This window comes from Thalassophryne amazonica, chromosome 9 (assembly GCF_902500255.1).
Source record: "Thalassophryne amazonica chromosome 9, fThaAma1.1, whole genome shotgun sequence".
NCBI lineage: Eukaryota > Metazoa > Chordata > Actinopteri > Batrachoidiformes > Batrachoididae > Thalassophryne > Thalassophryne amazonica.
Window position 1 is genome coordinate 6840303 of NC_047111.1, and position 23759 is coordinate 6864061.

At 41.8% G+C, this 23759-nt stretch overlaps 1 protein-coding gene across 2 annotated transcripts in view; it reads right to left on the bottom strand.

Annotated features, from left to right (window-relative positions):
- LOC117516693 (RIMS-binding protein 2) overlaps window positions 1-23759 on the bottom strand; it is a 192111-nt gene that overhangs the window by 129400 nt on the left and 38952 nt on the right. The window lies entirely within an intron of this gene.

Sequence of the window (23759 nt, forward strand, 5' to 3'; positions counted from 1 at the left end):
AGAATAATTGTCATAATATCATAAGTGAGCTTAATTAACAAATATCCCATGTATTGTTGTAAAAGAACTATAAATGATGAGCAGGTAGATCAAAGGGGTTTGACAGCCACTATACAGACCTGGGTTTGATTTCCCGTCAATAGATAAATGGTTAAATGGTTACTGGCCTTGGCTGTGGAAGTAACCTATGTCAGACCGGTGTCTTGTTCAGGGGGAGTCATATAAAAAGTCAGGTAGGACTTACTTTTTATGTTTTCTTACAAACACAACATACTAATTTTATTTTATTTAACCTCTATGTAGCCAGGTTAGTCCCACTGAGATCGAGATCTCTTTGGCAAGGGAGACCTGGACAATTATGAAGTTTCCAATCCACCTAACCTGCATGTCTTTGGATGTGGGAGGAAGCCAGAGCACCTGGAGTAAACCCACGCAAACACGGGGAGAACATGCAAGCTCCACACAGAAAGGAAACAGGTGGGAAATAAACCCATGACCTTCTTGTTGTGAGATAACAATGTTAACCACTAATCCACCGTGCTGCCCAATGCTGCCAATTATTATGTCATGCTAGAAACATCACAAATGGATTCCTCTGCTCCGAAACATAAAAACACATTAGCAGGAAGCTTATTTTTTCCTTATTCAGCTTGGTGCAATCACTTATAATTAATGTTTATAATAACAATAATAACTAGAAGCACTCCTCCGCCAAGGCCATGGGGACACTGATGCCATAACATCTACATGCCGTGGAATCAATGAACCTAAAAAAGTCTAACAATGATGTTTGCTCAGTAGTAAAAAAAAGTTTCATCTGCTGTGACTGGATAGCATGTATCCTTAGCACTTGGCATCACAGTTTATTGCAACTTGCACCTTTCCCAGAAGCTACTGTCATCTGAGCACTGATATTGATATGGCATGTGCTTATAGACAAAAACAAATAAGAGACAAAATTCAATGTATTATTCAACTAAACTGCAAATATATGAATTTTTTAACATTTATGAAACACTTCTTTAAACAAGGCCATAGGGTCACTGACCCTAAAGAGATTCCCTCCTTGGCAGTGATCTCTTTTTGTCTCTTTCTCTAAAATTGTATATAATAATCATTAGATTATTAATATATAAACAAAAATAAATTTAAGAAATATTACAATCTGAAAACAAATGCACCTGAACGTGATGACAGCTGCAACTGCTTAATGCTAACTTTTAACATTGAAAATGCCATAGACATGCTAATGCGTTAGCATCGGGATCCGGATCGTGATCACCACTAAAATTTAATCACTTGTTCCTCTTGTCACCACTCACATCAAAATCTGTTCAAAACTTTTGAGTTATCCTGCTGACAAACAGACAAACAAACAAACGCGACCGAAAACATAACCTCCTTGGCGGAGGTAATAAAAATAATAAGTCCCTTCAGCGACTCCCTTGTTTTCATTCGGGGTCTTTACAGCTGATCCAAGATGGATCTGCATGTTGATTTGGCACAGGTTTTACACCAGATGCCCCTCCTGACACAACTCCATATTACACAGAGTTTGGGCAGGGGTGGGTTTTGAATTGGGAACCTATTGCACTGGAAACAAGTGCAATTAACTGCTTCTCCACCATTCCTGCAATAGTAATAAAACAATAATAATGATAATAATAATAATAATAATAATGACTGTCACATGAAGGCACACCCATCCACAGTGGAGAATTATTGACAACAACCCACTCCAATAATAATAATAATAATAATAATAACAACAATAATGGTAGTAATAATAATAGTATAATAATTATTATGACTATTATTATTATTATTATCATCATCATCATCAGAAGAAGAAAACAATGTAATTTGTGTTACAACTTTTCAATGTAGCATTTGTTTAAGTGAGAGTCAGGTGGCCAAGAATTTGGCATTAGCTATGTTTAGAAGTCAAGAATCTGTGTCTAATTTTAGAGCAAATTACTTAATGCTGAGAGTAGAACTGTGCTAGTGCAGCCAAGGCCATGACCCAATAACAGGATCAAAGGCACTCTGGCACACTTTACGAAGGGCATCTCGACTTAACGTTCTCCTCCTTTGTACATTGTCAGACAACAAAACCACTCTTGAATTAATGCCAAATGTTAAACATTTTACTTCTTATGTTATAACAATTCATGTGCAGTCAACAGAGCAGTCTAAAGATTTGATTTACAACAATTTGCAAACAAATTCAGGCATGCTAAAATGTTAATAAAACAAAGATGGTACAAAAACACCCACAGCTTCTAAATTCTAACACTTTATGATTTCTAAGCTTTAAAAAAACAAGCAAATCTCATCTGAGTACCTTTTTAGATTTCACAAGAACATTGCATTCTTTAGTCTCTCAGTTTGCTGTCTGATGAATCATGTATTGAGTAAATCTTGATTACTTTGTAAATCTACAAAGTAATGAAGGTTTTCTTAATTTGAAGCTCTGTTAGTCTGTTTATTGCATTTCTTAAAAAAGGACAGCATATATATATATATATATATATATATATATATATATATATATATATATATATATATATGGGTGGAGGGACCAAACCATTTCAACAATATTTTACAAATTTCAAATTTGATCTCTCCATGGCATACCACCCTCCCCCCCCCAAAAAATAATATTATTATTAATAATAATAATAGCTTTCATTAAAATCACAAACTACATTTATACATAAACCCAAGGATAAGTTGGGTTCTTTTTTTTTTTTTTTAACATTTCTACAGTATTGATCAATAACTATTAAACAAATGGACAGTGGTGGGCACACTTCCGATAATCTGATAACAGATAATTATCGAAAATAATGTTTTCAGTATCGGATGATCTTTTTAGATAACTTTAAAAACCATTATCGGACCAATTATCTTCCGATTAATTTTTATCCGATAACTTTTAAACCGATAAACAAAATAAACAAAGCTGAACAGCGACAAGCATTTTTAAAATTAGTTCAGCACCCACCTGTTAAAAGTTTTGTAACAGACGCATAGTTATAACCTTTGCAAACAGAGGAGAACTGCTTGTATAAAAAGCATCTCAATCCTCTGCAAACAAAGGAAAAACAGCCCCAAAAGGAAAAAGGAAAAAAAAACATTTCCTTTAACACCATACCGATATGCTCGCAATATGACCTAAGTCATCCAGAGGCATACATTTTTAACTTATGGTTCAAATTTTAACCAAACTAATTTTGGACAAGTTATTTAAAATTACTGTCATGTCTGAAGTTTCATAAAGTAAAAATATCAGATATATGTTTTAGTTTTAAAGTAATGTGCTAATTTTTAAGGTTTTGTGAGCACATGCTCTGCCCCACAGTGCATTTTGGGTAGGATGATGTAATCTCAGTACGTCACGGCAGGACAAATGCATTTCAGACACTCTGTTCAGGCTCCACGGACACCAGCATTAAACTCTAGTGCCTAAAACTCTCTTGAATATATTCTCTGCATTTATAGACGTTGATTTTTTATTTGCGTTGGTTAAATTCCACGCATTTTAAATGTGAGCAGACAGAATTTGTTTTGAAAGCCTCTACTGCCATCTAGCATCTACTGGCCAGTAGTGTTCATGGCAGTGTCTGGGAACCAGTAGATGGCAGTGTTCTATTTATTTTGACCCCGGTTATGTCAGATGATTGTCAAATCCACTTTTTTGCTTTGCAAATGGCTTTTTTTTTTTTTTTACAAATTAAGTTTAAAAACAAAACTGCAAAATAATAATAATAATAATAATAATAATATCATTATTACAAGACAGCTCTGCAGTGTTTGCACTGGCACAGTGCGAACAGTTGGATGCTGCTTGTAGCTTTCAGCAGCAGGATAGCCTCACGACGGCCGACCACAATAATATATCAAACAGGTTTAATTCTCATTCGACCATACGATCGGCGATCAGGAGGTGGTCGTCAGATGTTGACCGCAGCTTGATACTCCATGAACACTACACGATGCAGGACGCACGATTAACCTGAAACTTGGTCCAAAAAATTCCTGCATGAAAAATCATCTCGCACACTGTAAAGCACGTTTACAACATCAAATGAAGGTTGTAAAGAGAGAATGTGGAGAGGAATATGCGCAAACATGCGCACATTCTCTCCACAATGCAAAAAATTTTGCGATGACACCAGGGCTCCGTAAAAATGCCTGTTTTTACAAATAAAAAATGGAATAGTTTACAAAAGCACATTTAAACACCAACACATGACAGACGTCACATTACCGTGTTGGTTTACATAATGAATGACTGAACCAATCAGTGTTTAGCAAAGGCACGTTTACCCAGAATCCTTTGCGATCTGTCTCTTGTTAGCAAAATGTCAGAATTAGTGCATTATTCAACATTAAAAGATATATGTTATATTTTAACTTTGTACAAATGACAGAATTGACATTAATGGAGTTATTCTATTGGTATTATGTTATTTATAAATCAACACCATAACTCAATATGGACTTTATTTTTCAAGACCTCCGCATGACCGGAGCTTTGTCCACTGATAGAGAAGCTGGCTTTACGGCTACTCTCAGGGTGCCTCTGTGTTGGGAGGGCTGTAATAAACAAGAGCTTCCAGCAGGGGCAGAATGTTGAAAGAAAAAAGTGTGGTCTCATTGTTTGGGTCTCGGGGTGCCTCTGTGCTCTGAGTGCTGTAGTAAACAAGAGCTTCCAGCAGGGGCAGACTGTTGAAAGAAAAAAGTGTGGTCTTATTGTTTAGGTCTGTTGTTTTTTAATATTATTAGAAGCTATTAATTTGTTTTACTAGTAGTTGTAAATGGTGCCAGAGATAATATTGGAATTTATCTGGTTATCGGTTATCTGTAACTTCCGATACCTTTTTGGGTGGTTTATTGTTTTATCTTTATCGAAGATAACTTTTCAGTTATCTGATTATCTGTTATCGAAGTTAGTATTTGGGTTCTGTGCCCACCACTGCAAATGGATATATCCAGTTAAAATTTTCAGGGAACATAAGGACAAAAACCAGACAATTAAACATCTTCAAAAATATTTGCATTACTTTACAGTGCCAGTGGTGGGCACAGTTTCACTAATCCGCTAACTGCTAATTATCGAAGCTAATGTTTTCATTATCGGATTAGCTTTTCAGATAACTTTGAAAACCATCATCGGACCAATTATATTCCGATAAGTTTTGGTCCGATAATTTTTAGACTGCTGACAAGGTTTTGCAGGTGTGGTGAACAAAGCTTAACAGTTACAAACATTTATTAAGTCTAAAATCAGTTGAGTGTTAAATGTTTTGTATCAGATGTGTAGTTCTATCCTCTGCAAACACAGGAGAGCTGGTTCCAGAAGAAACCGCTCTATCCTCTGCAGGCAAAGAAGAACTGGTCACAGAAAAGAAAAAAATCTAATTTCTTTTGGCCCCATACTGATATGCTGGCAATATCACCCAAGTCATCCAGAGGCATACAGTTTTAACTTATGGTTAAATTTTAACCAAACTAATTTTGGACAAGTTATTTTACTTAACGTTACGTCTGAAGTTTTATAAAGTGAAAATATCAGATATATGTTTTAGCTTTAAACTAATGTACTAATTTTGAAGGTTTTAGTGTGGACATGCCGTGTCCAGGTGCATTATGGGTAATCTCAGTACATTCACGATAGAAGAAATGCTTTGAGACGCTCTGATCAGCCTCCACACGGACAACAGCATTAAACTCTTTGTATATTGTGCCTAAAACTCTTGTGAATATATCTCTGGGTTTATCTATGTTATGTGTTTGTTTTATGTAAAAATGCCAGAAAAAGCCCAGGCTGCTTCTACATTATTTTCAGTTGGAATCATTGCAATCGATTCCTATTTGCTCTTTAGAGTCCTGTAACTCCTGTTTATGTCAAACACTGTCTGTCGTCTTTGTTCCAGAGTAATATATATAAGATGTCTGAAATTCAGTTTGTTTATTAAATTCCATGCATCTTAATGTAGCAGACACGGATTATCTGGAATTTGTTTTGGCAAGTTTTCACGGTCTCTACTGCCATCTACGGGCCAGTAGTGTTCATGGCTGTATGAGCATCTGGGCGCCAGTAGATGGCAGTGTCCTATTTATTTTGACCCTGGTTACATCAGACTGTTGTCAAATAACAACTTGACTTTATGCAAATTGATTTTTTTTACAAATAAAAAAGGCATATTTTACAAAAGCACATTTATATGTAAACACCAACACACACCTCACATTAACGTGTTGGTTTTTACATAGAATTTAATGAGTCAACCAATCAGTGTTAGCGGAGGCACATTTTACCCAGAATCCGTTTGGCATCTGTCTGTGTTTGTTACAAAACTTCAGAATTAGTACATTATTTAAAATTAAAAGTTATATGTTATATTTTGCAGCCGGTCTGCTCTGTGTCAGCCTGATCCCGTCAGATCTCACAAGCTAAGCACAGCAGGATCTGGTTAGTACTTGGATGGGAGACCTCTTTGGAAAACGAGCGGCTGTGTGTGTTTCTCCAGGTAAAACTGGAGTTGCATCAGGAAGGGCATCCGGCGTAAAAGTTGTCCGTTGTGTCCGCTGTGGCAAACCCAAACAAAACAGGGAGCAGCCGAATGAACAACATATGTTATATTTTAACTTTGTACAAATGGCAGAATTGACATTAATGGAGTGATTCTATTGGTATTAATTTTATTTATAAATCAAAACCATAAGTCAGCACTGCTTTATTTTCCAAGAGCTCCACCTCACTGTGACACTGCTATTGAGTAGAGAGTTGAGCTTCACTGCTCCTCTCAACTGCTTCACTGCTGCAAAATATGTAGCAAACAGGAGCTTCCAGCAGGGGCAGGGCGCTCAAAGACAGAAGTGCTGACTCATTGTTTGGGTCTGGGGGTCACCTTTGATGCTACCAGAAGCGATTGTGGTGTTAAAACTCAAAATCAGCTTGTTAGTAGTTGCAAGTGTACCACAGACAATACTGGAAGTTATCAGTTACCGGTTAGCTGTAGCTTCCGATACATTTTTGGGTGGTTATCAGTTTAGCTTACAAAAGATAACTTTTCAGTTAGCTGATTATCTGTTATCGAAGCTAACTTTTTGGTTACCTGTGCCCACCACTGTACAGTGGCTGATGGACTGTTTGCACTTAATCCACTATTTATTGAAACACTTATTGGAACTTTATAATCTTTTTAACTTTGAATTGTACAAAACTTTGCAATCTGAGTTTTGAAAAGTGCTTTATAAAATCAAATTATTAATTATTTTAAACAGTACAAATGTTACGGAATGATTTTGCCATGAATTTTACAATTGGGCTTGGTTAGAAAAAAAAAAAATCTAAGTTCATTCAGTTCTGAATATACGCTTTATTGCGTTTCTTTTCATCTGTCCCAACTTCACTGGTCAATAAGACTCATCAACCTTCCACTCAACTCCTTAACCTTCACTCTATCCTTCACTCCTTACCTTCACTCTGACTCAAACCTCTTCTCTTCCCATGTATTTCCATTCTTCCATTCCATATAGTTTCTTCCACACATAACGCTCATATCTTAATCGTCAGCATCAAACAACTCATGCCTCTTGTGTTTTTGTCCAGAAATCAAGTGCTTCTGCTCTGACATTCACCTACAATCTTCTTCAGTAGCAACAATATTACCAAACACTTCAATTCTTATTACACATCTAATTATTCCTCTTGGAGTGGAACACAAGTTGACATATAGTCATGCCTCTTTCCAAACTTCCCAGAAAGAACTTGACAATATTACTGGCTGGATTTGTGTCCTATCATGACTCCGCTTCAGTTCATTCCTTGTTTGCATTTTTACATGATGCAGAATTAGCGAGACAGGCAGACACAGACATGCAGCCACCTTGCATGTCAGGCAACATGGCAAAGACGTGCAGCAGCACCACAGACTGTATAGGGCAGCGCTGTAGTGAATGGTGACCCTATGGCACGGTGCCGGGCCACACATCCAAATACAAACAATTATTTAACTACTAACAGCCTATTTTGCCCATTGTGAAGTTTTAGGACATTTAACAGCCAAGCTAAAATGAATTTAAATAATTCCAGCATTAATGTGGTAGAGAAAATTGGTACACTTCCACACAACTTCCGCACAAACTGTAACTCAACTGACAACTAAGGTTTTTCTCGGATGGAGTTTAAAATTTTAACTCTGTTGGTCATTGTTGTAACTCCTGTAGACAGGGCTTTGATTCCAGGTGTGTGTGCTTCAGGTTACAGTACCTACCTGTGCCCTTGGCTACCCGGCTTGTTAATGGGTACTGGCCTTGGCTGTGACATAACTTGGGACAGACTGCAGTCTCATGCAGGGAACCATGCAGACTCTCTTCCCACTTCACATTACAGTCTACAAGGATACACACTGGCCCAGTCAGTCTCAGCACCTGTACAGAACTTCATCTCTTCTCTTGAAGATGTGTTGACAACATCTAGATTCTGTATTGTTCAAAATGATGCATACAGTAGTGTTCAGAATAATCAATCAATCAATCAATCAATTTTTTTATATAGCGCCAAATCACAACAAACAGTTGCCCCAAGGCGCTTTATATTGTAAGGCAAGGCCATACAATAATTATGTAAAACCCCAACGGTCAAAACGACCCCCTGTGAGCAAGCACTTGGCTACAGTGGGAAGGAAAACTCCCTTTTAACAGGAAGAAACCTCCAGCAGAACCAGGCTCAGGGAGGGGCAGTCTTCTGCTGGGACTGGTTGGGGCTGAGGGAGAGAACCAGGAAAAAGACATGCTGTGGAGGGGAGCAGAGATCGATCACTAATGATTAAATGCAGAGTGGTGCACACAGAGCAAAAAGAGAAAGAAACAGTGTATCATGGGAACCCCCCAGCAGTCTACGTCTATAGCAGCATAACTAAGGGATGGTTCAGGGTCACCTGATCCAGCCCTAACTATAAGCTTTAGCAAAAGGAAAGTTTTAAGCCTAATCTTAAAAGTAGAGAGGGTGTCTGTCTCCCTGATCTGAATTGGGAGCTGGTTCCACAGGAGAGGAGCCTGAAAGCTGAAGGCTCTGCCTCCCATTCTACTCTTACAAACCCTAGGAACTACAAGTAAGCCTGCAGTCTGAGAGCGAAGCGCTCTATTGGGGTGATATGGTACTACGAGGTCCCTAAGATAAGATGGGACCTGATTATTAAAAACCTTATAAGTAAGAAGAAGAATTTTAAATTCTATTCTAGAATTAACAGGAAACCAATGAAGAGAGGACAATATGGGTGAGATATGCTCTCTCCTTCTAGTCCCTGTCAGTACTCTAGCTGCAGCATTTTGAATTACTGAAGGCTTTTTAGGGAACTTTTAGGACAACCTGATAATAATGATTACAATAGTCCAGCCTAGAGGAAATAATGCATGAATTAGTTTTTCAGCATCACTCTGAGACAAGACCTTTCTGATTTTAGAGATATTGCGTAAATGCAAAAAAGCAAGTCCTACATATTTGTTTAATATGCGCTTTTGAATGACATATCTTGATCAAAAATGACTCCAAGATTTCTCACAGTATTACTAGAGGTCAGGGTAATGCCATCCAGAGTAAGGATCTGGTTAGACACCATGTTTCTAAGATTTGTGGGCCAGTACAATAACTTCGTTTTATCTGAGTTTAAAAGCAGGAAATTAGAGGTCATCCATGTCTTTATGTCTGTAAGACAATCCTGCAGTTTAGCTAATTGGTGTGTGTCCTCTGGCTTCATGGATAGATAAAGCTGGGTATCATCTGCGTACAATGAAAATGTAAGCAATACCGTCTAATAAATACTGCCTACTGCCTACTACTAATAATAGTAGTGCTATGTGACTAAAAAGATTAATCCAGGTGGGAAACAGGGTACCAGTAGATTCAGTAGATTCTCACAAATCCAACAAGACCAAGCATTCATGGTATGCACACTCTTAAGGCTATGAAATTGGGCTATTAGTAAAAACAAGTAGAAAAGGGGGTGTTCACAATAATAGTAGTGTGGCATTCAGTCAGTGAGTTGGTCAAGTTTGTGGAACAACAGGTGTGAATCAGGTGTCCCCTATTAAGGATGAAACCAGCACCTGCTGAACATGCTTTTCTTTTTGAAAGTCTGAGGAAAATGGGGACATTCAAGACATTGTTCAGATGAACAGCATAGTTTGATTAAAAAGTTGGTTGTATCAGATTTGACGGGCTGGACACAAATGCAGGACGCAGGTACACAGCTCAGTGAGATGTTTACTCTGTAAACAGGTTGGGGTCGGTACACAGATAGGCAGTCCAAAAAGAGCAACAGTAACAAATCATCAGGCTAGGCGTGGTCGAGGTACACAGGCAGATAGTCAGAAAACACGATGAGGCAAACGAAGCAGGCAAGGAAATACACGAACAGAGCTGGAAAGAGGCACAAGGCGCTACAATCTGGCGAGGGAGTAAGGCACAATGGAGAGCTTAAATACACCCAGGCGATGAGGTGCAGAAAGAGAACAGGTGTGCGTGGAAAACACCAGAAGGAGGGCGTGGCCAGACAGAGGGAAACACCCACCACCAAGAGCCAGCAGAGACAGACAGGAAAGACAGACCCAAACAGAACAAAAACCCCACAACAGAATAAACAAAAGTAACTGAAGAACACAGAGCCAAGAAATAAAAGCTGGCAAGACCCAAATCCTGACAGATTGGAGAGGGGAAAACTATACGCAGGTGCAAAAAAATTATAGGCTGTTCATCTACAAAGATCTCCAATGCTTTAAAATGACAAAAAAACCAGAGACGCGTGAAGAAAACGGAAACAACCATCAAAATGGATAGAAGAAATAACCAGAATGGCAAAGGCTCACCCATTGATCAGCTCCAGGATGATCAAAGACAGTTTGGAGTTACCTGAAAGTGCTGTGACAGTTAGAAGAACGCCTGTGTGAAACTATTTATTTGCAAGAATCCCCGCAAAGTCCCTCTGTTAAATAAAAGACGTGCAGAAGAGGTTACACCCCCTTTTCAACTTTTTTTTTACTAATAGTCCAATTTCATAGCCTTAAGAGTGTGCATATCATGAATGCTTGGTCTTGTTGGATTTGTGAGAATCTACTGAATCTACTGGTACCTTGTTTCCCATGTAACAATAAGAAATATACTCAAAACATGGGTTAATTTTTTTAGTCACACAGCACTACTATTATTCTGAACACTACTGTACGCAACGCAAAGCTGGGGAACACATATTGTCACATGTGCTCCAACCACCCAGGTACAAGGCATAGTGGTGCATGTGTGTGTGCAAACGATGACGGCATGGGGAAAAATAAAACAAAAGAAATCACACTTTGGATTGCCTCCAGCCACATCTCAGCGTGCACGCTGATAACCATGCAGCCAGGCCGGGCCATCTGAAATTATCCATGTGATCTTTGTGATCAACTGGGTGACGCTAATGTCATGTCCACCACGTAAGTTATAGCTCACATGACACGGTGTCCTTCAGCGTGCCAAGCGACCAGAGGCTGCTGGATAAGGGGACCCTCCGTGTGGCGGCCAGTTTCACCTCTGCGTGCTAACTGATGCATTCATGATGTGACCGCAGGATGCCTCACGTTTGTGCAGTCAGAGCTGCTCCAGGCAGGTGGCCTGTAGCAGCTGTGAACTTCGCTGGCCTGACCGCCGCTCACTGCGTGCATGAGGGAGGGAGGGATGTTTTTATTTCATCTCATTCATGTAATTTTATTAAGTCCTTGTTTACTTCATTGGGCATGGTTCATGAACAAAAGGAACAGAAGGATGATAATTCTTGTATCCGCTGCTCTTTATAACAGGAATTAAATATTTAACAGACAATAAGAAATCCATTAGTTTCCTCAATTCCAACACGGCTGTCTGACCGTCTGTGTTGTGTGGGCCGCCCGAAGACGAGGTACTGCTGGCCAACACCTTGAGGGCGCCCTGCCTGATGTCGGGCTTCATCACCAGAGGGCGCAGTCACCTCGCAGGAGCTCCAGGTGCGCCGACACTGACAGCTGGTTGATCCGGAACTCTTCCTCCCCGTTAGGTGCTGATTTCTTTTTTGTGGGCAAGAAAGACGGCAGAGACCATCCATGCATTGATTATAGAGGGCTGAACGAGATTACGGTTCGCAACTGATACCCGTTGCCTCTCTTAGATTCAGTGTTCATGCCCCTGCATGGAGTCAAAATATTCACAAAACTCGATCTCCGTAATGCTTATCACCTGGTTCGGATCCGGAAGGGAGACGAATGGAAGACGGCATTTAACACCCCGTTGGGTCACTTTGAGTACCTGGTCATGCCGTTCGGCCTCACTAACGCCCCCCGCGACGTTCCAAGCATTGGTAAATGACGTCTTGCGGGACTTCCTGCATCGGTTAATCTTCGTATACCTGGACGATATCCTCATCTTCTCCCCGGATCCTGAGACCCATGTAAAGCATGTACGTCAGGTCCTACAGCGGTTGTTGGAGAACCGGTTGTTTGTGAAGGGCGAGAAGTGCGAGTTCCACCGTACTTCTTTGTCCTTCCTGGGGTTCATTATCTCCTCCAACTCCGTTGCCCCCTGATCCGGCCAAGGTAGCGGCAGTGAGAGATTGGCCCCAACCGGCAAGCCGTAGGAAGCTGCAAGAGTTCCTTGGCTTCGCAAATTTTTACAGGAGGTTCATCAAGGGCTACAGTCAGGTGATTGGTCCCCTGACAGCCTTGACCTCCCCAAAAGTCCCCTTCACCTGGTTGGATCGGTGCGAAGCCGCGTTTAGGGAGTTGAATGCCGGTTCTCGACGGCACCCAGTTCTGGTGCAGCCCGATCCTAACCGCCAGTTTGTTGTTGAAGTGGATGCCTCTGACTCAGGGATAGGAGCCGTGCTGTCCAGAGCGGGGAGTCCGATAAGGTCCTCCAACCTTGTGCCTATTTTTCCCGCAGGTTAACCCCAGCAGAACGGAACTATGACGTCGGCATCGGGAGTTCCTGGCGGTGAAAGAGGCCCTGGAGGAGTGGAGACAACTTGTTGGAGGGAGCTGTGGTACCATTCACGGTTTTCAACTGACCATTGGAACCTGAGTACATCCGGACCGCTAAGCGGTCTGAACCCCCGGCAAGCCCATTGGTCACTGTTCTTTGGTCATTTTGACTTCCGGATCATGTACCGCCCCGGGACAAAAAAACAATGGTCTGATGCACTGTCCCAGGTGCATGAAGAGGATGTCAGAACAGAGCTGTCGGATCCACCTGACACCATCATCCCGGAGTCCACTATCATCGCCACCTTCACGTGGGACATAGAAAACACCGTCAGGGAGGCCCTGACGCGACACCCGGACCCCGGCGGAGGACCATTGAATAGACTGTACGTCCCACCAAGACGCAAGAGCTGCGGGCCCTGGACTTCTGACACGGTTCCAAGCTCTCCTGCCATCCAGGGGTGCGAAGAACCGTGGCAGTGGTCCGGCAGCGTTTCTGGTGGGCGTCACTGGAAGCCGATGTCCGGGAGTATGTCCAGGCCTGCACCACCTGCGCCAGGGGCAAGGCTGTTCATAAACAACAGAGTGGACTCCTCCAGCCGTTGCCAGTGCCTCGACGCCCCTGGTCCCATATAGGCCTGGACTTCGTCACGGGTCTCCCTGCATCCCAGGGGATCAATTCAATCAACCAATCAATTTTTTTTTTTTATATAGCGCCAAATCACAACAAACAGTTGCCCCAAGGCGCCTTATATTGTAAGGCAAGGCCATACAATAATGATGTAAACCCCAACGGTCAAAACGACCCCCTGTGAGCAAGCACTTGGCTACAGTGGGAAGGAAAAACTCCCTTTTAACAGGAAGAAACCTCCAGCAGAACCAGGCTCAGGGAGGGGCAGTCTTCTGCTGGGACTGGTTGGGGCTGAGGGAGAGAACCAGGAAAAAGATATGCTGTGGAGGGAGCAGAGATCGATCACTAATGATTAAATGCAGAGTGGTGCATACAGAGCAAAAAGAGAAAGAAACAGTGCATCATGGGAACCCCCCAGCAGTCTACGTCTATAGCAGCATAACTAAGGGATGGTTCAGGGTCACCTGATCCAGCCCTAACTATAAGCTTTAGCAAAAAGGAAAGTTTTAAGCCTAATCTTAAAAGTAGAGGGTGTCTGTCTCCCTGATCTGAATTGGGAGCTGGTTCCACAGGAGAGGAGCCTGAAAGCTGAAGGCTCTGCCTCCCATTCTACTCTTACAAACCCTAGGAACTACAAGTAAGCCTGCAGTCTGAGAGCGAAGCGCTCTATTGGGGTGATATGGTACTACGAGGTCCCTAAGATAAGATGGGACCTGATTATTCAAAACCTTATAAGTAAGAAGAAGAATTTTTAATTCTATTCTAGAATTAACAGGAAGCCAATGAAGAGAGGCCAATATGGGTGAGATATGCTCTCTCCTTCTAGTCCCCGTCAGCACTCTAGCTGCAGCATTTTGAATTAACTGAAGGCTTTTTAGGGAACTTTTAGGACAACCTGATAATAATGAATTACAATAGTCCAGCCTAGAGGAAATAAATGCATGAATTAGTTTTTCAGCATCACTCTGAGACAAGACCTTTCTGATTTTAGAGATATTGCGTAAATGCAAAAAAGCAGTCCTACATATTTGTTTAATATGCGCTTTGAATGACATATCCTGATCAAAAATGACTCCAAGATTTCTCACAGTATTACTAGAGGTCAGGGTAATGCCATCCAGAGTAAGGATCTGGTTAGACACCATGTTTCTAAGATTTGTGGGGCCAAGAACAATAACTTCAGTTTTATCTGAGTTTAAAAGCAGGAAATTAGAGGTCATCCATGTCTTTATGTCTGTAAGACAATCCTGCAGTTTAGCTAATTGGTGTGTGTCCTCTGGCTTCATGGATAGATAAAGCTGGGTATCATCTGCGTAACAATGAAAATTTAAGCAATACCGTCTAATAATACTGCCTAAGGGAAGCATATATAAAGTGATAAAATTGGTCCTAGCACAGAACCTTGTGGAACTCCATAATTAACTTTAGTCTGTGAAGAAGATTCCCCATTTACATGAACAAATTGTAATCTATTAGACAAATATGATTCAAACCACCGCAGCGCAGTGCCTTTAATACCTATGGCATGCTCTAATCTCTGTAATAAAATTTTATGGTCAACAGTATCAAAAGCAGCACTGAGGTCTAACAGAACAAGCACAGAGATGAGTCCACTGTCCGAGGCCATAAGAAGATCATTTGTAACCTTCACTAATGCTGTTTCTGTACTATGATGAATTCTAAAACCTGACTGAAACTCTTCAAATAGACCATTCCTCTGCAGATGATCAGTTAGCTGTTTTACAACTACCCTTTCAAGAATTTTGAGAGAAAAGGAAGGTTGGAGATTGGCCTATAATTAGCTAAGATAGGGTCAAGTGATGGCTTTTTAAGTAATGGTTTAATTACTGCCATTAAAAGCCTGTGGTACATAGCCAACTAACAAAGATAGATTGATCATATTTAAGATCGAAGCATTAAATAATGGTAGGGCTTCCTTGAGCAGCCTGGTAGGAATGGGGTCTAATAAACATGTTGATGGTTGTTGGATGAAGTAACTAATGAAAATAACTCAGACAGAACAATCGGAGAGAAAGAGTCTAACCAAATACCGGCATCACTGAAAGCAGCCAAAGATAACGATACGTCTTTGGGATGGTTATGAGTAATTTTTTCTCTAATAGTTAAAATTTTGTTAGCAAAGAAAGTCATGAACTCATTACTAGTTAAAGATAATGGAATACTCAGCTCAATAGAGCTCTGACTCTTTGTCAGCCTGGCTACAGTGCTGAAAAGAAACCTGGGGTTGTTCTTATTTTCTTCAATTAGTGATGAGTAGAAAGATGTCCTAGCTTTACGGAGGGCTTTTTATAGAGCAACAGACTCTTTTTCCAGGCTAAGTGAAGATCTTCTAAATTAGTGAGACGCCATTTCCTCTCCAACTTACGGGTTATCTGCTTTAAGCTACGAGTTTGTGAGTTATACCATGGAGTCAGACACTTCTGATTTAAAGCTCTCTTTTTCAGAGGAGCTACAGCATCCAAAGTTGTCTTCAATGAGGATGTAAAACTATTGACGAGATACTCTATCTCCCTTACAGAGTTTAGGTAGCTACTCTGCACTGTGTTGTTATATGGCATTAGAGAACATAAAGAAGGAATCATATCCTTAAACCTAGTTACAGCGCTTTCTGAAAGACTTCTAGTGTAATGAAACTTATTCCCTACTGCTGGGTAGTCCATCAGAGTAAATGTAAATGTTATTAAAAAATGATCAGACAGAAGGGAGTTTTCAGGGAATACTGTTAGTCTTCTATTTCCATACCATAAGTCAGAACAAGATCTAAGATATGATTAAAGTGGTGGTGGACTCATTTACTTTTTGAGCAAAGCCAATAGAGTCTAATAATAGATTAAATGCAGTGTTGAGGCTGTCATTCTCAGCATCTGTGTGGATGTTAAAATCGCCCACTATAATTATCTTATCTGAGCTAAGCACTAAGTCAGACAAAAGGTCTGAAAATTCACAGAGAAACTCACAGTAACGACCAGGTGGACGATAGATATAACAAATAAAACTGGTTTTTGGGACTTCCAATTTGGATGGACAAGACTAAGAGACAAGCTTTCAAATGAATTAAAGCTCTGTCTGGGTTTTTGATTAATTAATAAGCTGGAATGGAAGACTGCTGCTAATCCACCGCCCCGGCCCGTGCTACGAGCATTCTGACAGTTAGTGTGACTCGGGGGTGTTGACTCATTTAAACTAACATATTCATCCTGCTGTAACCAGGTTTCTGTTAGGCAGAATAAATCAATATGTTGATCAATGATATATCATTTACCAACAGGGACTTAGAGAGAGAGACCTAATGTTTAATAGACCACATTTAACTGTTTAGTCTGTGGTGCAGTTGAAGGTGCTATATTATTTTTTCTTTTTGAATTTTTATGCTTAAATAGATTTTTGCTGGTTATTGGTAGTCTGGGAGCAGGCACCGTCTCTACGGGGATGGGGTAATGAGGGGATGGCAGGGGGAGAGAAGCTGCAGAGAGGTGTGTAAGACTACAACTCTGCTTCCTGGTCCCAACCCTGGATAGTCACGGTTTGGAGGATTTAAGAAAATTAGCCAGATTTCTAGAAATGAGAGCTGCTCCATCCAAAGTGGGATGGATGCCGTCTCTCCTAACAAGACCAGGTTTTCCCCAGAAGCTTTGCCAATTATCTATGAAGCCCACCTCATTTTTTGGACACCACTCAGACAGCCAGCAATTCAAGGAGAACATGCGGCTAAACATGTCACTCCCGGTCCGATTGGGGAGGGGCCCAGAGAAAACTACAGAGTCCGACATTGTTTTTGCAAAGTTACACACCGATTTAATGTTAATTTTAGTGACCTTGGTGACCATGATGACGACCATCATGACGATAGTGGACCGGTTCTCCAAGGCGGCCCACTTCGTGGCCCTCCCGAAGCTCCCGACGGCCCAGGAGACTGCAGACCTCCTGGTCCACCACGTTGTGCGTCTGCATGGTATCCCCACAAACATCGTCTCAGACCATGGTCCCCAGTTCTCCTCGCAAGTCTGGAGGAGTTTCTGTAGGGAACTGGGGGCCACCGTGAGCCTCTCATCTGGGTACCACCCACAGACCAATGGACAAGCAGAGCAGGCTAATCAAGATCTGGAGTGTGGCGAACAGCCCGCTCTGCCCTTCTGAAAGCCCGGACGAGGGTGAAGGGCCATGCAGACCGCCGACGTGCCTCGGCCCCTGCATACCAGCCCGGGCAGGAGGTTTGGCTTTCAACCAAGAACATTCCTCTGCATAAGGACTCACCAAAACTAACGGACAGATACATCGGACCATACAAGATCATCAAAGTCATCACCCCGTGTTCCATGTGTCCAAGATAAAGCCGTACCAAACCTCAGACCTCTGCACCCCCGGACCAGCGCCGCCTCCTCGCATCACGGTGAGCCTGCGTGGACAGTCCATAGGCTCCTTGATGTTCGCCGGAGGGGTCGGGGTCTCCAGTATCTGGTGGACTGGGAGGGTTACGGACCCGAAGAACGCTCCTGGGTGAAGAGGAGCTTCATCCTGGATCCGGCCCTCCTTACTGAGTTCTACCAGCGACATCCCGACAAGCCTGGTCGGGCGCCAGGAGGCCCCCATTGGGGGGGGGGGGGTCCTGTTGTGTGGGCCGCCCGAAGAGGAGGTACTGCTGGCCCAACACCAGAGGGCGCCCTGCCTGATGTCGGGCTTCAGGCACCAGAGGGCGCAGTCGCCTCGCAGGAGCTCCAGGTGCGCCGACACTGACAGCTATCAGTCATTATCATCATCACCATCACCACAATAAAAGCCTGGGAGAATCATCAGAACCCTGCCGAGTTATCAGCTTACCACACAGGTAAACCAACTCAGCCGTTTTGTGCCGTACGCACATTAATTGCTACTGATTTTTGCTGTCGTAACCTTTGGTATACTCGCAGCTTGGAGCTGGGTTTGTGGAAGTTGGAAGGAGTTGGCATTCCCACTCCTCACTTTCCTTATTGCTAAGTATACTGTTGGTACTGCACGTTCTCAGTGTTCCCGTTTTCTGGGAGTGGTGGATTTTTTTCCCTCAGGAAGGAACTGTGATTTTTGCTGACTGTTGCTGGGTGTACACACACCCACCGTAACCTGTTTGTTTTTCCTGCCAGCAGTACCAGATCTGACAGCTGGGAGCAGTGGCCACCTGGGGACTCGGGATTTGGTGGCTCCGGTGTGTTGCAGGTCTCCGTTCGCGGTGGAACCTTGTGGGTCCCAGCTCTTCTCTGGATAAGGCGTCTCCTATCTTTGGGCCTGCCCACACGTCACCTTCTTGTGGAACTTTTGATTGACAGACTAAAGCAGTATTTGACCTGTAGTGCACATTCTGCAATATTAAATTGTATTCATTGGCATCCCTATTGTCCGTTCATTTACGCCCCCTGTGTAGGTCCGTGTCTTACACTTTCCCAACAGTCTGTCCCTCCCGACTGCGGTTGGAACTTTTTGGGTTTCGCCCACTGAGCCTGTTTCTGACTGATTCGCCCAACTTCATGTTATGTGTGAAGGGTCCTTTAATCCTGCTGCTGCACATGTACTGATTTGCCTGTTCCTGGTTCTTTTTGGTTGCAGGTTGATTGCAATATCACCTGTGCATATCGTCATGGAGCCAGTCTCTCAGAGGAATATGGAGTTGGGCTACCAACATGCAGACCTGGGTTCTATTACTGGTGTGCTACCTGTCTTTGCCCATTGAAAAGACACTTCCCTCTGCATTGGTGGGTAAAAGACTAGGTTGAGGAAGTAACCTGCATCAGACTGGCATCCTGTCCAGCAGATATCATAGACTCTCATCTACTTCATGCTACGGTGTTTTGGGATAAACACTGGGATGAATAAGGTGCAGATCCTATGTAGGACTTACTTCTTCTTATATATTACACTTAAACCAGTCAGTCCTCTTGTGTCTCCAAATTTGGTTGCATCGCTTCATACCTGACCACTGTGTGAAATTTTCTGCTTTGCAAAGCATTTTCTATATTCTTATCCATTAGCTGCATTAAGTACTTTTTCTTTTCCACTTTTTCTGCTGGGCAAGTACAGTAGTGATCCGACTAATAGTAGTGCTATGTGACTAAAAAGATTAATCCAGGTTTTGAGTATATTGTTATGGGAAACAAGGTACCAGTAGATTCAGTAGATTCTCACAAATCCAACAAGACTAAGCATTCATGATATGCACACTCTTAAGGCTATGAAATTGGGCTATTAGTAAAAAAAAAGTAGAAAAGGGGGAGTTCACAATAATAGTAGCATCTGCTGTTGACGCTACAAAACTATTATGCTCAAACTGCTTTTTTAGCAATCCTGTGAATCACTAAACTAGTATTTAGTTGTAGTTGTATAACCACAGTTTTTCATGATTTCTTCACATCTGCGAGGCATGGAGTCAACCAACTTGTGGCACCTTTCAGCTGTTATGTCACTCCAAGATTCTTTAACAATATTCCACAATTCATTCACATTTCTTGGTTTTGCTTCAGAAACAGCTTTTTTTATGTCACCCCACAAGTTCTCAATTGGATTTAGGTCCGGGGATTGGGCGGGCCACTCCAAAACATTAATTCTGTTGGTTTGGAACCAAGATTTTGCTCGTTTACTAGTGTGCTTGGGGTCACTGTCTTGTTGAAACACCCATTTCAAGGGCATGTCCTCTTCAGCATAAGGCAACATGACCTCTTCAAGTATTTTGACATATCCAAACTGATCCATGATACCTGGTATGCCATATATAGGCCCAACACCATAGTAGGAGAAACATGCCCATATCATGATGCTTGCACCACCATGCTTCACTGTCTTCATTGTGAATTGTGGCTTGAATTCAGAGTTTGGGGGTCGTCTCACAAACTGTCTGTGGCCCTTGGACCCAAAAAGAACAATTTTACTCTCATCAGTCCACAAAATATTCCTCCATTTCTCTTTAGGCCAGTTGATGTGTACTTTGGCAAATTGTAACCTCTTCTGCCCATGTCTTTTATTTGACAGAGAGACTTTGCGGGGGATTCTTGCAAATTAATTAGCTTCACACAGGCATCTTCTAACTGTCACAGCACTTACAGGTAACTCCAGACTGTCTTTGTTCATCCTGGAGCTGATCAATGGGTGAGCCTTTGCCATTCTGGTTATTATTCTATCCATTGTGTTGGTTGTTTCCATTTTCTTCCACGCGTCTCTGGTTTTTTTTTTTGTCTGTTTTAAAGCATTGGAGATCATTGTAGATGAACAGCCTATAATTTTTTGCACCTGCGTTTTCCCCTCTCCAATCAACTTTTTAATCAAACTACGCTGTTCTTCTGAACAATGTCTTGAACGTCCCATTTTCCTCAGGCTTTCAAAGAGAAAACCATGTTCAACAGGTGCTGGCTTCATCCTTAAATAGGGGACACCTGATTCACACCTGTTTGTTCCACAAAACTGACGAACTCACTGACTGAATGCCACACTACTAATTGTGAAACCCCCTTTTCTACTCTACTTTTTTTTTTACTAATAGCCCAATTTCATAGCCTTAAGAGTGTGCATATCATGAATGCTTGGTCTTGTTGGATTTGTGAGAATCTACTGAATCTACTGGTACCTTGTTTCCCATGTAACAATAAGAAATATACTCAAAACCTGGATTAATCTTTTTAGTCACATAACACTACTATTATTCTGAACACTGTAGGTCGTAGGTCTCTTCCATTTCACATTACAACCCACGCAGAAAAACAATATGTAACAATGTTTAAATTTTTTTCACTTGGATACAGAATTCCTGTTGAGCAATAAAACAATCACTGTGTCGTCAAAGAAAGAAATGTTTACATAAAGAGGCTTCCAATGTTAATACCAACATATGACACCCACCTCAGTGTCATTCAACAAGACAAGGTTCAAATTCCTGAATTGAGCAACCACTTATTGTAAAGGGAATGTGAGAGTTAAAAGCAAACAATCAGAGGTCAGGTGAAGTGTGATGTCATTCTGACACTGTTTTGATCAGTGCGCACAGACGAAAAACATTATACAATGTCTCATTTATATAATATTAGAAGGAATAAAGGGTTTGACCTAAAAGGCGGTTCTCATGAATCACACCGCCTTAAGAAAACTTGGTCATACATGTAAATAAAGGCATTAGGTGGCAAATACACAACTCAGCTTTTTTGTTGTTCCTGTGTGGATGGATTTATGGTGTTGTAAGTAAAGCATCTTGGCTTTGGGAAACATCCAAGCAGAATTTGCTTCGGAATTAGAACAGAGGCAAAAAGCACCGAGCTGATACTGAACTGGAACTGACCAATCTGAAATTGAGTATCATTTGTCAACAGAATTGAGCCATTCAGCTTCCAACTCCACTGATTCAGTTGATAAAGCTCATGTCCCCACACTACTAAAGGCCTTTCCCTCCAGCAAACAGCCCTTGTTGAATGAAGCACTGTGAGAAAGCTCTTCTGTCCTGAATCAGACGGTCCAGAAGTGGAATATTCCGTCTTTAGGTTGTGGTCTTGTTTTAACTGTGGTGGGTTTTCAAGATCAAAAATGTCTTATTTCTGTCACAAACTTTGACATACTTTGGCGATCCCTTGCATTTCTGTGGAGTCTGCAGCATTGTCTATAAGCTGTGACATCACAGAGGAGTTCTGGAAGCACTAAGGTTGTGCTAGTTATCCTACAGGTATGCTATTGTACATGTACATGTTATGTCAACAAACTGCACACCAGATCACATTCATGGGCAACCGTGACCTTCACATGCTGGTGAGTCACGTTATAGCGACCTTAGGAATGTGTATGCTGAGATCAGGGCTTTACCGTAAATGTAACCATCTAAAAACTAGATAATATTGACATTGTATATTCATGTTATGGACGCATGTGTGCTTTTACTTTGTATAGTTCACATAAACCGAAGATGTTTAAGAACAGCTGCAGGTCCAACGTTCCTGCTTTCTTCAGAATTTCAGCTTCAAACTTGCCGATGAAGGACTGAGTTGTGACCAAACTCCAACTACTCAATATATTTTGTTACACAATGTCCTGACCTATAACCTCACCTCCTGCTTGTCACTTCAGCCTGTGAGCTGCCATGTGCACACCATATAGTGTTGATCATATACACCCTGGGCCCACGCATACTGAAGCAGCATCAGATCCCATTCAGTAGGCCCTGAATGCCATAAGCACATTGGTGTAATCCCTGCAGACGACTGAAAAGGGTAACTGGATCACTTCTTTTAAAAGCACCTTAATGGATTGGCCTGGCCATTGATTTTATTTTTAATTACTGAATATATCGATGTCCACCAGTCAATCATTGTCCCATCATGTCATGTCTGAATTCTGGAAGTTCCAAAACAGGACTGTTATACAACAGGGTTCTGACAAGCGCTCCTCGACAAGGCCTCATGCATGTTCCGTCTAGTTAAGTTGCAATTTAGTGCCTGCCCATCACACACAAACACAGACTTAAAACAAGACTTACTGCTATCTGAAAGACAACAGGTACAAACAGTATAAGACAAATCCTGTTACAAGCTAATCATATCACAATTCAAACTGGAGCAACTTCACAATAGGTCACCATGAGTTAACCACACACAGCCTTAAGATGCACATTCTGTCCTCCCAGTGTGTCCTGACACAGATTATTTCCCAACATTTAGTCTCAACTTCAACTACTACACAGCTTCAGTTACCATTCAAGTAGAGACGTATAATGTTACACAATGCAATTATAATGGGCCAATGAGACCTGCACACAGAGACACCCAAACATCAGACAAACCTACCCCTTTCGCATGACCAGTGGAAATGTCAGGACTTCCCTTCGCCCGCTACTTATCCACACCGGAGCAAGATAGAAAACTGCTCAGGGCAGCTGGAGTCTTACCTACCACCCAAAACCCTCTCACCGCTGCCACAGCAACAGAAAGCGGATTAGTGGACTGTACCACTCCGTCGTTGGAGGGGATTAGAATTCACACAACATGGCCCCTTTCTGGGAGTGTGCATGCCACTGCGAGTGCGTGTGTGATTCCCACAAATGAGAGATTACCACAATCGGCATTCTGATTTGAGCTTCACAGGGAGTGGAGAACTTTAGAATAAAATA